Raw genomic sequence first — 22108 nt, 5'->3', positions numbered from 1 at the left:
AACGAAGCAAGATGACATCATTTGCAGCAAAGACTCGACGATTTTGCAGAAGGAGAAGAATTGACATTTCCAGTGAAGAGTTCGAAGCATTACAAGAAGAGATAAGGATAAAATTGGTGCTTTATATCTTTTCTCTATTCCCGTTTCACAGTAATGAGCAAAGAGGGGCATCTGTAAGCACCAATATTTTATCAAAAAAAAAATATATGATATCACATAGGGGCCATACCCTACACCATTGCTTTCACCATTTTTTAAATAAATGCCCCATCTTTTGCCCATTGCCTCCCCACGTGAAGAACACCAGCAAGCTCCCAAATCACCACTAAGCCACCAAGTTGCCAAATATCGTCACTACCTACGTCAAGCAGCAACCAAAATTAACAAAAAAATAAGCCATCCACTAAATTTATCTTTTCTAAGAAATTAAGTATCATTACCTAATATACACTACCATTATTCTAACGCCAGTGGAAGACCCACTATTGAGCAACTAAAATATTAAATGGATGAGACTCATTCGAGGCAGGGAAAAAGAGATTTCAAACAACTATAAAGAGGGGCTCTCGATTAACAACAGGTAAAGGAGAGAACATCAGCAAAATAGAGGGCAATTTCAGGAAAATCCCTTCGAACAGGGGAAAGAAATACCAGAGGAGAGAACATCAGCAAAACAGAGGACAATTTCAGGAAAATCCATTCGAACAGGGGGAAGAAAAACAGAGAAGAGAGCACGAATTTTTCATTTGTTTTACACAGCAAAGCAACAGATATAAAAAGTGTGTAAAAAAAATTCCTTCCCGGTATTCTAAAAGCAAGCAGTGTATTTCCAAAGTAATACAAGTAATCCATAAGCAAGTTTTTCTTTATTTTATTATCATCATTTTTTTCTGCCTTCAAAATATTCATTAATGTATGTGGTTTGTAATTTTTCTTTCGAACATAAAAATAAAAAGAGAAATGATTTAGAAAATTACCTTAGTTGTGAACGGGGTAGAGTCTCGGTGGCTTCATCTTAGACATTTGGGGTTTAATTACTAGAATAAAGGGGTTGAGGTTAGTATTATTAAACCAAATAAGTAGTGAAATTAAATGCCAAACCAGAAAATACATTAGAGGAAGGAGAGGGTTTCGGGTTACCTTGTTAGTGGGTGTTCTCGTGGGAGTCAAGGCCATTGGAGTAGTCATTCGATGGTAAAGGAGGTTTTGGGTATGGGTTTCGGATGAAGGAGTGTTGGCCATGGAAGTTTTAGCTACTGGTTTGTATACTGTCGAAAAGAATGAAAGAAGGAAGAGGGGAGGAGAGTTGAGAAGAACGGCGTAGAGGAGACTAAGTGAGGCTAGGGTTTAATTTCACTCAATATATTACATATATTAGTTTACTAAAACAGTACCATTTCAGGAGGTGAGTAGCACGTGTCTGGTGAGTGGGAAATAGTGTGCGATGCCATTCTTATTTTGTTTGTAATTCGTTTTAGTCCTAAATTCTAGTTGTTTATGTCATAATTTGGTTTCCATGTTTTTCGTGTATTTAATTTCAATCCCTATAATTTAGTTATAGTGTTTATTCATATTTATATTTTGGACTTTTAATTGCATATTTACTAATGTGTAAAATCATGTATTTTATATTTTAAGTCACATGTTTGGCATCAAATTAATTCTAGTCATCATCTTTAATCTATAGGGTTAGGTTAATTTCATTCGGGTCCCTTTGTATTTTACACATCCTATTTTAGTCCTTGGTCAAGTTTCTTTTATCTTTTAATTTGGTCTTTATATGTTTTTGCGCATTTAATTTCTGTCCTAAGAATTATTGTATTTAATATTTACTGTTTTATACATTTAACTGTTAAAGTTGTGCATGTTGTATTTTGGTCCTGAGTCTTTTTATTCATATTTTCTAATTATTTTGGAGGTACTAATTTTTGATTATTTTCATTTTGGTCCTGTATATTTTGTATGATTTATTTTCTTATCAGTACCTATATTATGTTATTTGTCGTGATGTTTTCCATGTTTGTTATTATGTCTTTGAATTTACCGTCACTATTATGTTATTAAACATGCTTATTTTTTTATTTTAGATTGTCATGTTTTTAAATGTGCATGTTAGTCCAAATTTATAATTTTATTTTATTTATCGTTAACATTTTATGTATATATATAAATATATTATGCACGTAATTACATCTATTATAGCATATTTCATATTTTATATATATTGGTTTGATATGTTTTGGTTCTAAGTATTATATATACTAAATATAAAATTTCATATTCTTTATTCATTAATAATATATATATATATATATATTTTATTAATTAAATATTTTTATATGAATGATTTAATGCAGTTCTATTAATTTATTTTTATTTTTATGCAAAGTGTCAATATTCGATTCATATTTTATCATTTAGGAGGAATATTTTTTACGAATGAGAAATAGTTGAAATAGTTTTCCCCATAAAAGATATCAATTTCAAGATTTTTTATCAAGTTAAAGGATTTTCTTTAAATTACTAATTAGAGACAAATTAATTAAATTTCAAAAAATGGATCATGGTTTAACTTTTTATTCGATTTATAATTTTCACCTTTATGACAATGTGTAAGCGAAACAATACCAATTTTGGGCGTTGTGGGGTGCAAATCCTTCCCCATGCGTAACCGAACCCGCTTTAATCGAATTTTTGGTAATCGCATATCAAATTTTGTCTTAAAAAATAATTTTTCTTAAAATTATTTGTAAAAGACGTTTTTAGGTATTCGACCTACCTAACTCAAAGGTTGATGGCGACTCTTTCCAATTCTATCCAATTTAATTCTAAATCACCGGATTTTTCCAAAATTAAAGTCGTAACTGTTTTTAAAAATTAAACGATTGTCCCGCCGAAAAACAGTTACAACAATTAAATAGCATAGCTATTCACCTTTGCATTTACCACCCTTAACCATCTGTTTTGAGTCATTCACTTATACAAGTTGTTTTACTTCCTTCCTAGATCCACAATCAATCGAGAAGGTAGAATTACCTTACATCACATGGGGACACCAAAATTATCATAACTATCAGCATTCAAGCTGATACATTTCCTTTTACGTGCACAAGAATCCTCTGATGTCGTCATCTCTGCATAAATCCATCTAGAACCCCCAAAGCCCTCTGATTCACCCATGATCTCAGCCGAATGCCTGTAATCATGGCTAAAACTAGAAGAAATCCCTCCCCTAGAATACTTGTTAGGCTTCCCCATCAATTGCGAAAATAAACACTTCCCATATTCCTTCTGCCCTGTTTACTCAATGGGAATAACTGGTGCCATAAGATCAACTTCCAATGGTAGCATATATCAACCACTCTGCCAAGTCTTATATAATCCCACAGTTGATTTTGATAAAACATGAAATCAAAATGAAAATTTTAATGGGGGTAGTAGAGGCACTCTATTCTTTTGTCATAAGCTTCAATTGCAACAAATGTTAACTTCATCTATGAATTCTAATTCCTTGAAAAGTTTCAAAATGGGCAGTTCGTCCGTCCTTCAAAAGCATTCACACACTAATGTCAAATATTGGTCTAGGAATTCATCAAAGAATGAAATGTTCAATTATAACCCTAATTAAAGAAATCCACGATCGGTAAATAAAAACAAAACCCAACATTATGAACTTTTTGGTTAATTAGGTTAGTTAACTAATTTTGATCCGAATTAATCGTTATCTGAATATTGAAAAATTAATTATTCCCCAATCAAACAACTTAATTATTATTTATAGTACTAGTTATAATTTGATTCTATTTCCCCATGGCAACAGCTTATAAATTAGAGAGCATGGCCCATGCAATCTAAACATCCTCTCCCCCGATTCTTTTAAAGGAATTTCATAACTTTTAATTTTTTTTATCGGACCCTCTCCTGCAACAATTTTTTTTATCGCAACTTCACAAGAGCCATGAAGTGAAATTTGAAAGGTAATTATTTTAATTGAGGTTATGGCTTTTTTTCTTTCATTATTATTGTTTTAATTTTTTATGTTTTATCTAATATAATTGATGAATTTAGGGTAATAGGGATGAACATTGATTATCTTATTTATTTTTTTAGGTTGAAATACGAAGGGAAAAATAATAGATTCTTACTTTTCAAAATTGAAACCCACACCCGAATTAGAACTTGAGAATACACACCATAGTGCACCCACTGAAACAATTGTTTATACAAGTCAAGGGACATTTACTCAAGTTTCAATTGAGGAACCTTCATATTCATTTAGAGATAAGTTTGCAATTAATATTGATATCTCTCTTTTGTGTGTGATCCAACTTTGCATAAGCCAGTTAGTAGTTACCCATCAGAAAAACGAGAAGTTATAGAGGAATTCATAAATTATAGACTTTATCAAATTCTTATGTCTGAGTTTAATCAATCTGATCTAGATGACCATCCACGACGATTTCGATCTAAATGGCTTAAGATATTTAATTGGTTGGAGTATTCACCAACTATTGATGCTGCTTCATGCTTTCTTTTTGAAAAGAAACCACTAGGAAATTATGGTTCAGATACTTTTAAAGTACAAGGATTTAAAAATTGCAAGAGGATTGGAGGGAAAGAATGTGTATTTGAAATACATATGGGGAAAGATATTAATTCAGCTCATGGATATTATGTTCAGTGTTGAGAAGATTTTAAGAATCTTAAAGGTCATATTAACACTGTATTTGAAAATTTAACTCTGAAATAAAATGTTGATAATCATTTACGATTAAGTGCTTCAGTAGAAGTTGTACAATGGCTCAAATTTCAAAAATGTGCATCCAAGGGGAATGATGAGAGGCAAAGTCCAAAAATCAGGAGATTTTTCTAGAGAAGTTGAAACTCCTTTCTTCTTACAATAAGGATATACGAGACATTGTGCTAGAAAATGCTCCACAAAATGTAAATATATAATTTCGTCCATTCAAAAAGAAATTTTGCACACATTTGCTCAAAAAGTACAAAAGAAATTCGCAAGGAGATTGGTGATTCAAAAATTTTGTATAATTATTGATGAATCTCGAGATATATCTAAAAGAGAACAAATGACTATAGTCGTAAGATTTATCGATAGAGATGAAATTATACGAGAACGATTTTTATAGTTAGTACATGTCAAAGATACAACATCAAAAACTATCAAAGAAAATATTTCTACAATTTTATCAAACCATGAAGTAAGTATTGCAAATCTTAGAGGCCAAGGATATGATGGAGCCAGCAATATGCGAGATGAATGGAATGGTTTACAAGCTCTATTCAAGAAATATTATTCATATGCCTATTATGTGCATTGTCAAGCACATCAACTACAGTTGGCTCTCATTGCTGTTGTAAGAGAAGTATCTAAAGTTCATGATTTTTTTTAAAGAATTGATTTTTATTGTGAATGTTGTTAGTTATTCTTCTAAGCGTCATAATGAACAACAAAATAGTCAAATTGCTAAATCGAAACATTTAATTGAAATTGAAGAGATAGAGACTAGAATAGGGCTAAACCAAATTGGTATTTTGCAACGTCCCAGAGATACTAGGTGGAGTTCTCATTACAAGTCAATTTGTAGTGTCTTAAAGATATACAACGCAACTCGTTCTGTCCTTTAGAAAATAGCTATTGATCGTCAAGTCTCATATTCTCAACGTGGGGATCTAGTTTTACTCTTAAAAAGTTGTTGGCTTTTGATTTTGTATTCATTTTACATATGATGCGAGAATTTACGGAATACACAGATGTACTTTGTCAAGTTTTACAATATAAGTCGCAAGATATTTTAAATGCGATGGATTTAGACGCTGTCGCGAAGTCTTTAATTCAAAAATTTAAAGATGATGATTGGAAAGATCTTTTACAGAAAGTACTCTTATTTTGCAATAATCATGATATAATATCTCGACGCAATAAAGATATCGTTTCAGTGGAGCATCATTATAGAGTGGATGTATTTACAGCTACTATGGATCAACAATTGCATGAACTAAACAATAGTTTTACTGAGCAAACAACAGAGTTATTTTAAGTACAACTTTGAATCCTACATATGGAGATAAGAATTTTAATTTGGAAAACATTTATCGTCTTGCAGAGTACTATTCCAAAGATTTTTCTGAACATGATAAAAATCATTTGCAGTATGAACTTGAGCTATTTTTTCATGATGTTTCTAATCATTCAAAGATGATGAATTTGAGCACCATAACTCAATTATGTCAAAGTTTATCAGAAAGCAAGAATTCTTTTTCTTATCCCTTATTGATAGATTGATTTGATTTATTTTGACTCTTTCTATTAGTACAACAACTACTGAAGAGCCTTTTCAGTAATGAAAATTGTTAAGACTAGTCTACAGAATAATATGAAAGATGACTTTCTTTCAGTTTACTCAGTTTCATACATTGAAAAATAAATTGCTGAAAAATTTACTATTGCATCAATCATAGATGATTTTAATTCTATGAAAGAAAGGAGAGTTCATCTTAATTGATGAAGATATTATGTTTTGGATGATGCGTTTTTTACATATATTTAAAGTTTTTTTGGAACATGCAATTATATTAATTTTAGTTATTATTACATTTTTAAATTCAAAATTTATATACATATGAATTATGTTAGATAAACTTTTTATTTTATCTATATTGACCCAGTCAATAATATTTTTCTAGATCGGTTCGGTCGGTTAATTTAGTATGTTATATTTATTAATAAATTTATGTACATATTATTTTAAATTATAAAATGTAAATATTATAATTATTTTAAAAACTCAAATTATATTTAATTGAATAAGATTCATAATTCATTATAATTGTCCAAATCGGCATAATTATATGATTATAGTTAATTATACTTGATCTTAATTATATAATATATTTTCAAACGTTTTATTCTTTCTTAATAGAAGATCATGTTTCTAACTGTTAAATATTTATATTAAAAAATTATTTTATAATCACTTTAAATTAATGAAAATATATATCTATATTAGATCAATGAGTGTCGTTGGAAGGTGGAAAATAATCACCAATAACGTTTTCACACTGCTTTATCATTATATCCTACGACGCTACTCATACATATAAGTTAAATTATAAATTTTAATTTTTTTAAATTAAAATAATAAAAACATTTTATAATTTCAAATTGTAATCACAAATTTTTACCTATATTAAAAAAAAATAAAATAAAAAAATAAAAAAAAGAAGGAATGTAAATCCCTAAATATCCGGGGCATTCAATGTCATGGTTACTATTGCTGCCATCAACAAGCTCTCCAACAGCCTCCAATCCCAGTCACTGTGCCACCAAATCCCAGCAGCTTCCTTCACGCCAGCACCAACGTTCCAGCACGCGTGTACCCATGGTCCCCAATGCTCCACACTAGCAAGCTCCACTCGTCATCAACTACCACACAAACAAAATCAACATTTTTTCTTTTCCATTTTATTTACACATGTAAATGGATAAAAAAACCCCGAAAAGGATTTGGGGGAAGGGAGAGTTCTATTTTCCTTTTAAAAAAAACCTTTGTAACATAGAGGAGGTCCATATTCAAACAGAAGCAATACAAATATAGGGAAGGTTTTTTTCTCTCTTCATTTTCCATTTTCCAGCAGCTATTAGAGGATGTTTAGGGGTAAATCGCGTATTAGTCCCCCTTAAACTCTTGTTCTGAATCAAGACTTCTTTGTAAGACCTATCAGCTCTTATTCTACTCAGGGTTTCATTTCCGACCCTGTTTTTACCCTTTTCATTATCAAATGACTATTTCTTTTCTGTCTGAACTCTACCTGTTATATCTGAACCTCTTTGTGGTTTCTAGTACTTCGCTACCCCCACTGATACTTTCCTTCCAACAATCAACGATTCGTTAACTTTCGCGATTGCATTCACCATACTCTTCTCGTTCTCAAACTGAACAAATGCAAACATATAGGCTTTGTATTTTGGTTTATTCAATACACTCGTGATGAAGATTCTGCTTACTGACACATGATATTGAAACAGCTCCCTCAACGAACTCCTTGACACTCTCCGACTCAGATTATCCACAAACGCTGTCCATACCTCACCGGAGGAAGATTGACTTCTCTGACGCTCTCACTCTCTCTCCCATTTTTTCTCCCTTCAATCTTTTACTAAAATTTAACAAAGCCAAAAATAATTAACATGTACTTTTCAAAACAAAATTCAGAATTATCAGAAAGTTTTACCACTTAAGACAACATAACCCTAAGAAGAAAAAGTACAAACTCAGACTAATTAAAGAATTGCAGCAACCCCTATAAACAAAGTAAGAACATGCTGGACGAATTATTGTTTGAAATACTATCTTTCAAGAATTGCGATAGTAGCTCCATGAGAAGACAAACAAATCAATTAGACATATAAGTACAGAAACTCACATCACTAAAAGTGTAATAGAGAAGGATGCTTAATGTCTAGCCAATATGTCATTTGACATAGGTGTCACTAAACTTCAGCTGGTGCCGAGCAAATAACCAACTGAACAGAACCATAATGTTTGGACACTTTATGGTTCATAAGTTTAAAAACCATGGTTAACCTAAGAAAACTGAAATCAATATTTTTATTTAAATATAATAAAATTTTACTTTCATAATGTAAGAATAAGTGTTCTATATTTCAAAATAATGAAATAACTTTAAATATTATATAAGAACTATTAATTATTCTTAATTATTTGAGGAACTATTTTTTAGAAATATTTATGGAAAAGACTTTGAAAACTTATAAAATAAATGTCAACATAAAACAAAGTCATTTTGTCAAAATAAAGTCAAAAAGTTGAAAATCAAAAATAATATGGAAAAACTGAGAACCAAACCAAATTAAAAAAGAAGGTTTCCAAGGTTGTATGCTCTTGCGGTTAACAAATGGGGAACAATTTCGGAGTTCAGAAAGCAAAGTCAAACAGGGTGGCATTGGGACAATCAAGTGAGGAGAAATCTTGCGGATTGGGAGTTACAACTTTGGCTCGATTTAAACTCTATTTTATGCAGTTCTATGGTTGATGATTCGTTGGAAGACACTTATGTGTGGAAAGGGAATGGGGAGGGGGAGGGGTTTTTTTCGGTTAGATCTTGTTTAAGATTAGTGAATGAGCAAGAGAAGGTGGATTTGGATTGGCAAAAACTTGTTTGGACTGGGATGGCTCCTCCTCAGGTGGAAGTTTTTTTATGGCAGGTTCTGCGGATGAAGGTTGGGGTTAAAGTTGAGCTTTTGAAACTTGGAGTTAATGGGATTGTGGATAATATATGTCCCCTGTGATGTACGGCTAGAGGAAACAGTTGCACATCTTTTTATTGTTTGCCCCATAGTTTGGCAGTTATGGTCTTACTTTCTGTTGAGTTGGAATGTTTCTTTTGTTCCAGAAATTCCATATGATCTTCTTGCAGGGTGGGGAAGGATGTTCCCTCGTTCCAAAATATGGGGGTTTATTCCAGGAGCTATTATTTGGTCAGTCTGGAAATTCAGGAATGATATTATATTTGATGCTAGGAAGATGGACACTACTTTGTTGCATTTCTTAACGAGGTATAGACTGGTTTCTTGGTTTTTGCAAAATTTCCTGATATCCCTATTATGTCTAATTGTCTTGTGGGGAATCCAGTTCTAGTTGATTCCTGTGTGTTTAATGTTAAATCTGGTGATTCTTCGCTGGCTTGGAATCTTCCTCCGAAAGGTTTTTTCAAGTTTAATGTTGATGGAGCTGTGGAGAAATCTTGGTGTAAAGGGGGAATAGGTGGTATTTTGAGGGATGATGATGGAGTTGTGATGGGTTTTTTCTCTTAAAGTGTTGGGGGAGGCCCTCCAATTCTAGCTGAGTTGTAGGCATTAAAACAAGATTATTATTCTTCAAGTCAAGGTGGAGCTCGAGGGGCAGATTAATGGTGGAGAGTGATAGTAGGAAAGCTGTGGATTGGATCAAGTGGCCAAGTTCTTCGCCAATGATTTTCTGCTCACTAGTCAAGGAAATTAGTGCACTGGTAGAAGATAGGAGTGTTGTTGTAAAACATGTTAGTAGAATTGTCAATTGTAAAACATGTTAGTAGAATTGTCAATTGTAAAGCGGATGAATTAGCTAAGATAGGAATTGGGTGAATTTTTGGTTTTAGGTTCCTAGAGGTTATTCTGTTCTGCTGATTTTGTATTTTATGTACTGGTTATAATGTAATGGCTTGTTCGACAGAAATAAAATTATAAGGCACTCTTTTCCTCCTTCCAATCGCCGTCGAGATACCCCACGGTTCTTGATGGTTATGAAGGGGGTTTTTAACGAGGGCTCCCTTTCTTATAAAAAAAAAGAAGGTTAAAAAAATCCAAGAAATTCGACCTAACCGAACCAATATCACAATTCTCAGTATAAGGGATAAACCATAAATATGAGTGTTTTTTGTGTGTAGGGCCTATTGGCCATAGATAAGGAGGGTTAATTAGCAAGTGTGTCCAGCTCCAATGAAGGTAAATATTGACTATTGCAGTTAAGTAACTGACAGTATCGAGAGCGGGACGAAATGATCTTTGATGTTTTACATGGACTAAACAATATAAAAGTGAGTAATTGTGAAGATCCCACTAAATTATACCCCATCAGCCTAGGACCAATTAAGTTGACTAAGTCTGAATTCATGGGTAAGCGTTTGTCAACCCATCTTAAGGATGTGCTTGGCGGAGTAGGAAAGCGGGAAGACATAGATGGTGATCAAGCAAACAGAAAATGAATTTTAAAAGTGCTTAGAAGGAAAGAAAATAGGAACAATTTACCATTTTCAATGCTTGATGAAAATAAAAAACATTCTAAATAGGAAACAAAAGAGGAGAAATGACAGAGGGATAGGTAAGTGTCGCACAATATGTACAACACAGTCCAAAGGTTCATCTAAATTTACGAGAGGTTACCATGTAACAGTGTAATCTCAATTTCTTTTCATTTTTGACTCTACAAACCACAGAATTTAAAGAAATATGTTTTCCATGTTTCCACTTTTCTTCTCTTCCAATTTTCCATCTTTCCTTTTTCTTCTATCCACCCAACCTAAAAAAGCCTAAAAGATTTACTTCCACACTAAGGCAATCTAAGCCTAAGATTTGCAAAGCTACAATAACATTAACGAGTTTAGAAAATAAGAATCAGAAGTGAAGAAATATGAATTTCACCGACCTCAGGTGATTGTCTATCAAATGGCATCCTGCAAGAACAATAACAAGGAAACAGAAAAGGAAAATTAGAAGAGATTAATAGGAAAAATTTATATAAACAAAATATTTATGCCTATAAACAATCAGAAAATATTGTCATTGTCAAGTTTCGAAGTTAGTTAAGAACTGCAGTGTTTTTACATACTTTTTTTTTATAGGAAGTTAAGGCCTCGTTAAAAACCCCCTTCATGATTAATGGAACACCAATTGGTGTTCCTTAATCAGCGGAAGGAGGAAAAGAGTGCCTCATAATTCATTAATAAGTAAAAGATTACATAATGTTTAAAACAAAGAAGCCCCTTACAAAAACAACCCGAAACACACCAAAGAACACATCTTTCACTCAATTAAACAATATCCCAACCCATCAAACAATAACTACCCAATACCAGCCTTAGTTAAGCTGTCAGCTTCTATGTTTGTCGTTCTGTCAACCCATCTGATAGCTCCTTCCAAAACTCTTATCATGGCAACAATATCTTGACTAGATGAAGGAAAACACCAGGACAGCTATCTAAATTCTTAACCCAATCCACAGCAAGTTTGCTATCAGATTCAACAATCCACCGATTCTTAAACCTCTGAAGAATATGCTCAAAGATAAGTACACCCTCTTGATGGCAACAAGCTCCAGCAAAGTTGGAGGGCCTGGATCTGCAGATTCTTTAAAAGAACCCATAATCTTACAAGCCTCATCTCTATGTTTTTAGATACTATTCACTTCTTTTTTATTTAGAAAGGGGAGAGTGGAAGGAGATATCATACATATAGGAAGTTCACCAAAGATAGCATAGACTAATAAACCATATCGTTTTCAAGGCCAATTACTTCATTGGAATATACAGACCTAAAAGCAGGCATAGGCTCAATGGCTAACGATGACATCTATTTTAATAATTTTGCAGCCATGCCAAATAAGGACCAAGCCACCAAGCAAGAGAGATGACAGAAATTAAGAGAGAAAGGGTAAATTCAGGTTAGCCCTTCTATGTATTGTATACCTTTTCCTCTTATGTCTACTTCTCAGCAAGTAAATTTTGGTTGATTAACTCGGTAAAATAGTCTCAAAAATAATTCAGGCCAGGGAAAATCTGATTATGACCATTCTAAAATATTTAATATATAGTCTTTTTCCCATTCTGTTTTCTAACAACCCAATATGCCTTCTGCTGCAGGCTAGGATGAGTTTATCCATAGTCCACAAAATTGCAATAAACATATTGCACCATACATCTCTGTTTACATATATGACAGAATAAGTATCATTGAATATCTTTATTTATCTAGAAAAATACATTTTAGGAATTAAAATGAACAAAAAAAAATACAAGAAACAGAACATTGAAAAGGGATTGCTGAAAAAGGGAAATAAAATCTGGTACATCTGCTGCATTTGAGCCCAAAAGCTTGTATCTTAAAGTGCCAAGTAGTAAACAAATTACCTCTTGATTTGTGGTGAAACAAGGTTCTTGGCAAAGGCTTCTAGGAAGCTCTCAAAACGTTTGTGCACCATTTCAGTGGAGCGTATCTATAGTAAAACAGTATCAAAAGTAGGAGTCCTAACAAAGGAGCAAGCCAGGAAATTTCCTAAAAATAGAGAAAATGACAATGTAGTACCTCGCCTAACTGAGCCCTCGCCCCATGACACCGCCAATAATTGCTGACAATAGAGTGTACCATATGTGAATGTCCATGAGATAAATCTGGAGAAAAAACAGAAAACAATACAGGTTAAACAAATATATGCCATACAGTTTCATAATAAGCTTATTGACAACAATCAGCTGAAATAGGTACGACCAAGAAAACTCATGCAGAGGCCACAGCCCAAAGAATTTGAGATGAACTAATAACCTACTTGTTTTCAACAATTTCCCATGCATGTACATACATTACGTAAGTATACGTACATATAAATACATTTGTACGCACATATGTATTAGTGGCGGATCTAGAAATTTATAAATGGGGGTTCAAAATTTTAATTTATTTTCTTAAAAATAATGGGGGTGCAAAATTTTAATTTTTTCCATTCTTCTTTAACATGTTATACTAAATTTCACTTTTTTCCTAAATAATGGGGATGCACTTGGCCCCTAGGGGACTTAGTGCATCCGCCCCTGATATGTATGTACATGTACATACGTACATATGTAAGTTCATCCCGCAAGATCCATCTTCCTTTCTCTGTTCTTGGCCGAACCTAAGGCAGAATTCAACCATTTGGAAGTTCATTCCGGCTGTTGTTTTATGGTCAATTTGGATCGCAAGGAATCTGGTTGTGTTCGAAAATGGGAAACTTGACAGCTCGGGTCTGTACTTTATAATTAGATTCAGGTTGGCTAAATGGTATTTAGCTACGCACCCTAATGTTCAGATTAAGACTGACCTACTAGTAGGGGATCCTACGAGGGCTGATATTTTTCATCATCCATCTACTCCAAAGAAGACTATTTGCTGGACTCCTCCACCAATGGGTGCGTTTAAATTTAATGTAGATGGGGCAGTTAATGGAGATGGGATGCAAGGTGGAATTGGAGGTATTTTTTTATAAGGTAGGCCTCGTTAAAAACCCCCTTCAAAATTATTTTGAGACTCCAACAGCTGTTCCTTAGCCTATTTCTCTACAGCAGTAGGGTCTGGTCTTTCTATTTTGGCAGAATTGAAAGCTATTAAGGAAGGAATTGATTTTTTCTATTCGTCTGATTGGGCTAATAAGGGAAGGCTAATTATAGAGAGTGATTGCAAAAATGCAGTGGAATGGATTTTAAAAATGCATTCTGCCCGTCTTTTTCAGTGATCTGGTGGAGGAAATTGGGGCTGCAATTTTTGATAAGGGCTGTGTTATTAAATGGATTCCTAGGAGTTGTAATTTGGAGGTTGACAGGCTTGCTAAGCAGAGGATTGGTTGAGTGTAGAGTGCCTTTTGTTGTTTGTTTTCTGTATTTTATTCGGGTTGTATAGGCTCTTGATTTGTATTGATTTCGCCAGTGTGGCAATCAGGACGCACCATCAGGTGATGGGGACCTAGCTTAGGAGGTCAAGTCTAAGTTAGTGTTGCTGTTTTTCGTGTTTAAGGGTACTGTTTGGTTTTTTTGCTTTTGATAAGGGTGTTGTCCTGGTTGTATCTTATGTAATTAAGTTGTTGAATGAAATTCTAGGGCACTCCTTTCCTCCTTCAAATGATTAAGGAGCTTTCTATCAAGCTCCATTAATTAAGAATGGGGTTTTTAATGAGCCTTCAATTCCTATAAAAAAAAATACATATGCACTCACAGCGATAACAGGGGCCCACAGGCTAACGATGGTCAAGATATTATTATTATCTGCAGAAAAATGTTACAAGAACAGATTAATGACACAAACTTCAACTTGAAGAACAGAAACCTCAATGAAACACGAGTAAACTTTAAAAGAAATAAAAGATCATAGAAGAATCACATTACATATTAACATAAATCTAACAGACCATGAGAGCCTAGAGGACCATAAAATATAAAAATATTTTGGTAACCTTGAAGCCATATAAAGATATGGCACAAATAGTAAGGAAAAAGTTCTTTGATGGGCAAAAAACAACCGCAAAAGCAAAATTATTTGCCAACGAGAAAGAAATATCCCTTTCATTGGCATCCTTTATTTATCTATTGCATGTCGGGATCCCCTTCATCATCTTCTTGTCCCTTGAACTGATATCAGGGTTCACATGTGAGACCCAGATATATAAATGTTATGATGGTTGATACATATTTTGGAAAATAATCGAGTGAAGTTGAACACTTCAAATCCATACAACTAAAATTTTCTTTAGCATTCTCATGTACACCAGATATAACAGAATCAGACCAAGACAAGCACTTAACTCCGAATGCTTAGATAAAGGATGAATGTATGAAACATGCAGATTGGGAACATCAAATGGAAACTTTATCTTCTCAATGTAGCAGGAAGAAAGTCTGATTTCAGGGATATAATTATTATCATTTAATAACCCGCAGGTATTTAAACCCTTATTCAACTAATTTGACTCTAAATCTATACAGTTAAATTTTTTGTTTAAATTTGGGGCGTCACGTGATAGTGAGAGAAGCTCTAACCTAGGTGTTTCAAATTTCAAATTTCCACGAGCCCAGGCGCTTTTGATTATTATTCTCTTCTTCGGTACCAGTCGTCAGCCGTCCGCCACCACACTCCGACCACCGTTGATGCCGATTTTTTCCTGTGAAGATCGCCGGTTATCTGTGATTTCAAATCTGGCCTTAGATTTGCGTTTGAGACTTTCAATCAACGCAGATCTTCAAGAAGCCCACTGCCATTTTTCGCCGCTTTCCGCCTGTGCACACCATCGTTTCTCCACCAGAATCAGTCGTCGTCTTGCGTCCAGAACCCTCCTACCCTGTGTCGAGAATCGTTTTTTATTATCCTTTATTTTCCAAAAATCTGGTTCGGCTAGGAAAAACCCTTTCCTCCAACTTTCTGTTCATTTCCAGATTTCTCCATGGAGCCCCAACCCCCGTCTAGCCCAGGCGAACTAGAGATGCATCAGGAGCGGCAGGTGAAACTTTTGGGAGCAACAGCAGATATGGTTTCTCCTACTACGGTAAGGAAAAACGTGGGAGGGAAATTGAAAAGGAGAGGACTAAGCTTCGGAAATGGAACAGGCGTGCTTTCACCAGACGTTTGCTGGCCGGTTTGAGGCAATATGGTGATTTCTCTCTTCCGTGCGTTCTGATATGAACGTTGTTCTGGCAGCCTTGGCTCGGGAGGCTGGTTGGACAGTTGAGTCCGACGGCACTACCTACAGGCACTGTCATTCCCACCATAATCAGCAAAACTTAAGAGAAATTTCTGCGAGGTCGGTGAACGTCCTCTATCAACCAATTCCTTGGAAAAATGCGTTGTTAAAGGAACATTAGACTGTCAACCTCCTGTGGTTAGGATTGATGACAGTGGTATGTCTCCTTCACAAGGTGGGAATTATAGGATGGAGAAGCTTTCTTTAGTGGAGGCAACACCCGTTCTTTCTGCTGCTGAAGCGGATCACCATGTAATCAAGAAGGGGTATTCCAACGAAAAATCTTCTGAAGTAGTAAGACGGAGAAGAAACGGATTTCAAAACAGGCAGAATGAAGATCATATAAACGGTAGGAATGGGTATAGTAATGGATGTGTCTCGTTATTCATTGAGAACCTTCCGGAGAAGATCCATTGGAAGAGACTTGGATATATATTTGGTACACACGGTCGAGTTATGGATGTCTTCATTCCTAAAAAAAGGAATTTGAATGGGGTTCGCTTTGGTTTTGTTCGCTATGCTATAATTGAAGAAGCAAGGAGAGCGATCTCAAATATGAATGGCTCTCGTATCGACGGCAGCAAAATTGGTGTTTCTTTCGTTAAATTCAAACCTCGACATTCCTATTGGAGGAAGTCCTCGACAAGTGTTCTTCGCAAGTCCGGGTTGGAAGATGATTCGAGGAAGAATCTTATAAAGTTGAAGGTGTTATAGATAAAGAAAAACTTCAGGTGTTGAGCAATTGTCTAGTAGGGTGGTGCAAGGACTTTGTCAAAATTGATCATCTTGCTAGACAAATGCAAGCGAAGGGCCTCACTGGCTTCACCTTAATGAGAGTTGTTGGTAATGCGATTTTAATGATTTTCGAAGACAATGCTTCATTGAGAAGTTTGGAGAACGATAAATCAAAGATTCTCGCAGAGTGGTTCTCCATAGTCGAAGCTTGGTCAGAAAGTTTGGTAATGGAGTGTCGTCGAGTATGGTTAGTTTGCGAGGGTGTTCCTTTTAACGCATTGAATTGGGATACTTTCAAGAACATTGCTGAGAAGTGGAGTTTATTACTAGCTATCGACGAAAGTGTCATTCTCCATCAATCTTTGATCGGGCAAAAATTTAAGTCCTCACAAAGGCTGATTCGAGAATTGATGTGTTGGTGGAATTGAAGGTTGGTGACAACTTCTTCAAGGTCATGGTGCATGAGATAGAGCCTTCATTCAAACCAAACTTGGGCTCCTGAAGAAGACGAGTCTCATTGATCTTGTCTCTTCAATTGTGGTTTTGTTTTAGTCTTTACAGTTGTAGGTGTTGCTTTTAATTTGTATCATGTTCTGTTGCGATGTTTATTCCTACTGCGGGTGGTGTAATTAGGAGTAAGGTGATTAGTCTGTGGCTTTGGATGAGGTCATTTGAAGTTAAGGTCTTTGTTGTAAAGGTGTACATCACCATGTGAGGTTACTCCGTGCTGTCTTTGTATCGGGTAATATTATCAATCAAATTTGAGGTACTCTTTTTTCCTTCCAATGTTCGTTAACATACTTTTAGTATGTGAACGAATACGAAGAGAGTTTTAATGAGACCTCCAACTTCTATCAAAAAAAAATCTATACAGTTAAGTTTGTGTATAATTTAATTTTCATCTTCCTAATCTTATTTTGCAGAGATTCTTCAACTCAAATTCTGAATTTAAAGAGAGTATTGAGGGTATTCAGTTTAATTTCAGGGCTTCATCTTAATCGACCCAAGAGTAAATGTTTGATGTTAATGTGGCAGAGGACAGATTAAAAGATTTAGCAATGGAAGCAGGTCGTGGAGTGGGATCTTTTCCTATGACTTATCTAGGTCTTCCGATAGGAACAAAGAAAAATTCAGAGTTATTGTGGGAACCAGTTTTACATAAAGTTTTCACCAGATTAGCAGGGTGGAAAGCTGCTTCTTTATCGTTGGCGGAAGATTGGTGTTGATAAAATCGATATTGTCCTCCTTACCTATTTTTACCTCTCCATTTTCAAAATTCCGTTTAAGGTCAATCAGAAAATTAACTCAGTATGGCAAGATTTCTTTGGGGTGAAGAATCTGACAAGAAGAGGGTTCATTGGGTGAATTGGAGTACGGTTTGTCAACCATTGGAAGAAGGAGGCTTAGGAGTATTGGACTTAAGTATGATTAATAGAGTTTTGCTAGGGAAATGGGTTGGAAGTATGCAATGACAAAGATTCTCAATGGAAAAAACTGATTTGTTGTATTCATAATGTCAGTATGGACTCTCTGTCTATAGGCAAGGTTGTTTTCTTCAAGATTCATAGGTGTGGAGAGGAATTCGGGAGTAACTATGAGAAAAAGGACGAGAATGGGGATTGTTTGAGATCTAATTCGAAGATCCAAGTGGGGAATGATAGGTCAATTGATTTTGGAATGATATTTGGGTTAATGGATCTACTCTTAAGATTCAATTTCCTAGAATCTATGCTCTGTCGACTAACAAAAGGGGAAAATTGGTTGAATTTGGTGGATTTGTAGCTAATGGTTGGGTTTGGAACATTCAGCTAAGAAGAAATCTTTGTGACTGGGAATTGGATCAGTGGCTTTCCTTAATGCTTTTGATTGACAACATAACACCGAATGAATCAGTGGATGATTTTCTGGGGTGGTCGGGGAAAGGGGATGGTTTGTTCTCGGTAAAATCCTGTAGAATGACTATCTCAAGCAGAACTGGAGGTCATTTTCAATGGAAGAAATGGGTGTGGTCCGGATTAACTCCTCCTCGAGTGGAAAATTTCTATGGCAGTTTACTCATCAGAAATTGGCGGTAAGAGTGGAATTGAAGAAAATAGGGGTCAATCTAGAAGATGTTTTATGCCCTTTTGCCACAAATATGAGGAATCAATTCGTCATCTGTTTTTTTCATGCTCGGTTGCAGAGGAGTTGTGGTATAGATTTTTAAGGTTTTGGGACATCTCTTCGATCATGCCCCAAGATCCTCCTTCCTTTCTTGCTTGGTCTTATCTAAGGGAGTGTTCTAACATTTGGAAGTTCATTCCAGGTGTGTTCTATGGTCTATTTGGAAAGCTAGGAATGCAGTGGTTTTGAAAACTGGACATTAGATAATCATCCCTATTCTTCATTTCCAGGTTTAGGTTGGCTAAATGGTTTTAGCGAAATTTCTCATGCTAATATTCAAGTTGACCTACTAGTAGGGGATGCATCGCTTGCAGACAATTTGCCTATAAAATCCTACAATAAGGAGAAGGTTCTTAACTGGTCTCGCCTCCTCCGAATTTCTTTAAATTAAATGTTGATGGTGCGGTAAGAGGTGATGGGCTGCAGGGAGGTATTGGAGGAGTCTTGAAAGATTCAGATTGTTCTACTTTATACCTTTTCTTTTGCGGTGGGACCTGGTCCTATGTTAGCTGAGCTAAAAGCTATTAAACAAGGGATTGATCTATTCATTTCTTCCGAATGGGCTCTGAAGGGAAGACTAATCCTTGAGACAGATTGTAAAACAGCAGTTGACTGGATTTTGCTGCCATTTTCTGCCTACTTTTTCAATACTTTAGTTGGGGAAATTGAGGCCTTAGTTTCTGCTAGGGGTATTATTGTTAGATGGATTCCTAGGACATGCAATTGGGAGGCTGATAAGCTAGCTAAAGAGGGTATTGGTTGATGTTGAGCTTATGGTTGTTTTGGTTTGTATTTTATTTCGGACAGTTATTTAGTAAGCTGTAATCTTATGTAAACATGGTTTAATATAATGAGGTATTCTTTTACTCCTTCCGAGTTGCCTCTTTCACAAGAGCCAACTATGAGGGAGGTTTTAAATGAGATCTCCTATTCCTATCAAAAAAAATTATAGCGTCAGATTTAAATCTACATCTTTGAAAGCTGTATATCATAAACTACAAAATCTCTACCAAAAGGTGAAATAGCAACTTGATGGCTTGCCTGAAGAAAGTAAGCAAATGTGAATTTACATAGAAATATGACCAACCAGAATAGGACATATCTGCAGCAACAAAGAACCGAATTAAGAGGGTAGAGTGCACTGGCACAGATAATTATTGGCGACCTTCATTATTTCAGCAAAATAAAACAACAAATCCACATGACTTCATCATACAATGCGAAAAGCATCTAGAGATCAAGAAAATTTGTTAACCAGAAATCAATCAAGAACTTCCACATGCATTTTACATTAATATGAAGTATTAACTCCAATGGACATGTCAAATGAACCATTGTGCCATTTTCAGCAAAAGTAATGAAAAAGTAAAACATTACAACTGCAGAGAAACCACACACACAAAAAACTGAAAAATAAAGAAAAGGAACAGGATGAAAGGTTTTGTCAGCCCCTAAACAATGTAATGGATAAAATTAGAGTAATGTCAAAAGATCACAGTAAGCATTTTTTTATAGAATATGGAGACCTCATTAAACCCCACTTCATACTCAATGAACTATGAAAGTTCGTCGAGCATTGGAAGGAGGAAAAGTGTGTCTCATAATTTTATTGCAACATCGAACATTAAACCTTAGAATTCATCACATAACATCCGGTATAAACCAAAACAAATCAAAACCTCCCAACACTAACACATAATTCCTACACACAACCCCACTCATCCAATGCCATCTTTTGCCAACTTATCCGCCTCCCAATTAGCCGCTCTGGAAATGTGTATGATCATGACATCTTATCACTAAAAATCTAAGATTTGATTCAACAGAAAACACAACTGTTTCGGGCAACCTCCCAAATTTTTAATCCAATTAACACAGTAAGCATGAAAACCAAATTCAATAGAATACAAAAAAAAACCTGAAATAGTCAGTCATCCTCTCATAAAGTCCTTGGCCAACATAATAACGCTCCTGAAATGTGCAAATTAACATATACAATTACTAAGCAGTCTATTCCAAAATCATTTGATCATCTTAACAATTAAGCAAAAAGTGAGCAAACCTGATAGATCCATTTGAAAAATTGAAAAAATGGTTGATCTGACATTTCAGACAAGGTATGACAACCGGAAACTTAGTAACAAGCCAAGAACCAACCGCAAGGCTGCAAAACACCCAGCACAAGTATATATATCCGAAATATAAGGAATTGCTGTCTGATCATTCATTTCCTCCAAAACCTTTCTGCAAGAACAAATATATATATATTGTGTGTGAATCAGTACAAACATATAAATGATGACTATCAACAAGAAAATAATTTCAATCACAAGAATACCACAAACTTACACATAACCATAGGTCACAAATACAGAGGTCAGGCCACACCAAAGAATCGTATAACCAGCCTGGAAATAGCCATGCCTCTTGCAGTGGTGTAAGCACCAAACATAAGAAGGACATCCAAACAACCTAATTAAGCAGAAAAATAACCATGTGAAAACATGGTTAAAGCCCAAACATAAGCAGGTCATGCCAACAATCTAAACTAAAAGAATTAACTATATGCGAGATAATTTAAGTAACAATTGCAGATACATATCAATAAAGCCAAGAACATACTCTCTAAGAGGTTCATAATAGCAAAAGTCGGTCCAATACTAAGTAATATCTAAAAGTTCCAAATTAAGATGCCCTCTTCTGAATGCTATAATTGTCATGCCTGCACAAAAGGGAATTCAATTACATTTTATCTTCAAAGATGAACAGACTATGAAACAACATAAGAATTTATGTATAAAAAAAAAACCTACTGGAACATCACAACCAGAAAGATCCAAGACGATGAAAACTTCGATACAAGTGAAGGAATGTCCGATGCTCTACAAAAGTGCTTTACCAGTCTGTAAAACAATAGAAATAAATGGGATAATTAATGGTTTAAATAAATTTAGTTAGAGCCATTGAACAGATCGGGAAAATTATTTCACTATATTTATGCATTGCCCGCTTCATATTAAAAGAAACAATTATTCAATACATAATAGGAATATGATGGATCTGCAGGGACAAAAAAACTTTTAACAGAAAATTATTTGTAGCAGTTTTTTCCTTCTCGCCTTCTATTTGTGAGAGGAGATTCAGCACCAAAA

General features: G+C 34.8%; 4 long non-coding RNA genes across 4 annotated transcripts; all 4 read right to left on the bottom strand.

The window, feature by feature from the left end:
* Positions 1 to 277: 277 nt before the first annotated feature.
* Positions 278 to 1329, bottom strand: LOC120119597. The gene is made up of 3 exons (XR_005515847.1): positions 1141 to 1329; positions 978 to 1037; positions 278 to 358 (listed from the first exon to the last, which is right to left on the bottom strand). It is a non-coding gene; the product is annotated as an uncharacterized LOC120119597 (long non-coding RNA).
* Positions 1330 to 7208: 5879 nt separating this feature from the next.
* On the bottom strand, positions 7209 to 14780 carry LOC120119585. The gene is made up of 5 exons (XR_005515844.1): positions 14540 to 14780; positions 12881 to 12966; positions 12706 to 12791; positions 11226 to 11253; positions 7209 to 7444 (listed from the first exon to the last, which is right to left on the bottom strand). It is a non-coding gene; the product is annotated as an uncharacterized LOC120119585 (long non-coding RNA).
* Positions 14781 to 19992: 5212 nt separating this feature from the next.
* On the bottom strand, positions 19993 to 21084 carry LOC120119592. The gene is made up of 3 exons (XR_005515846.1): positions 21019 to 21084; positions 20875 to 20927; positions 19993 to 20058 (listed from the first exon to the last, which is right to left on the bottom strand). It is a non-coding gene; the product is annotated as an uncharacterized LOC120119592 (long non-coding RNA).
* A 6-nt stretch (positions 21085 to 21090) lies between these two features.
* On the bottom strand, positions 21091 to 21633 carry LOC120119581. The gene is made up of 3 exons (XR_005515842.1): positions 21579 to 21633; positions 21306 to 21428; positions 21091 to 21200 (listed from the first exon to the last, which is right to left on the bottom strand). It is a non-coding gene; the product is annotated as an uncharacterized LOC120119581 (long non-coding RNA).
* Between the last annotated feature and the right edge of the window lie 475 nt (positions 21634 to 22108).

Source organism: Hibiscus syriacus, unplaced genomic scaffold, assembly GCF_006381635.1.
Source record: "Hibiscus syriacus cultivar Baekdansim isolate YM2019G1 unplaced genomic scaffold, ASM638163v2 tig00001060_pilon, whole genome shotgun sequence".
NCBI lineage: Eukaryota > Viridiplantae > Streptophyta > Magnoliopsida > Malvales > Malvaceae > Hibiscus > Hibiscus syriacus.
This window is presented reverse-complemented; position numbering and strand designations above follow the sequence as displayed.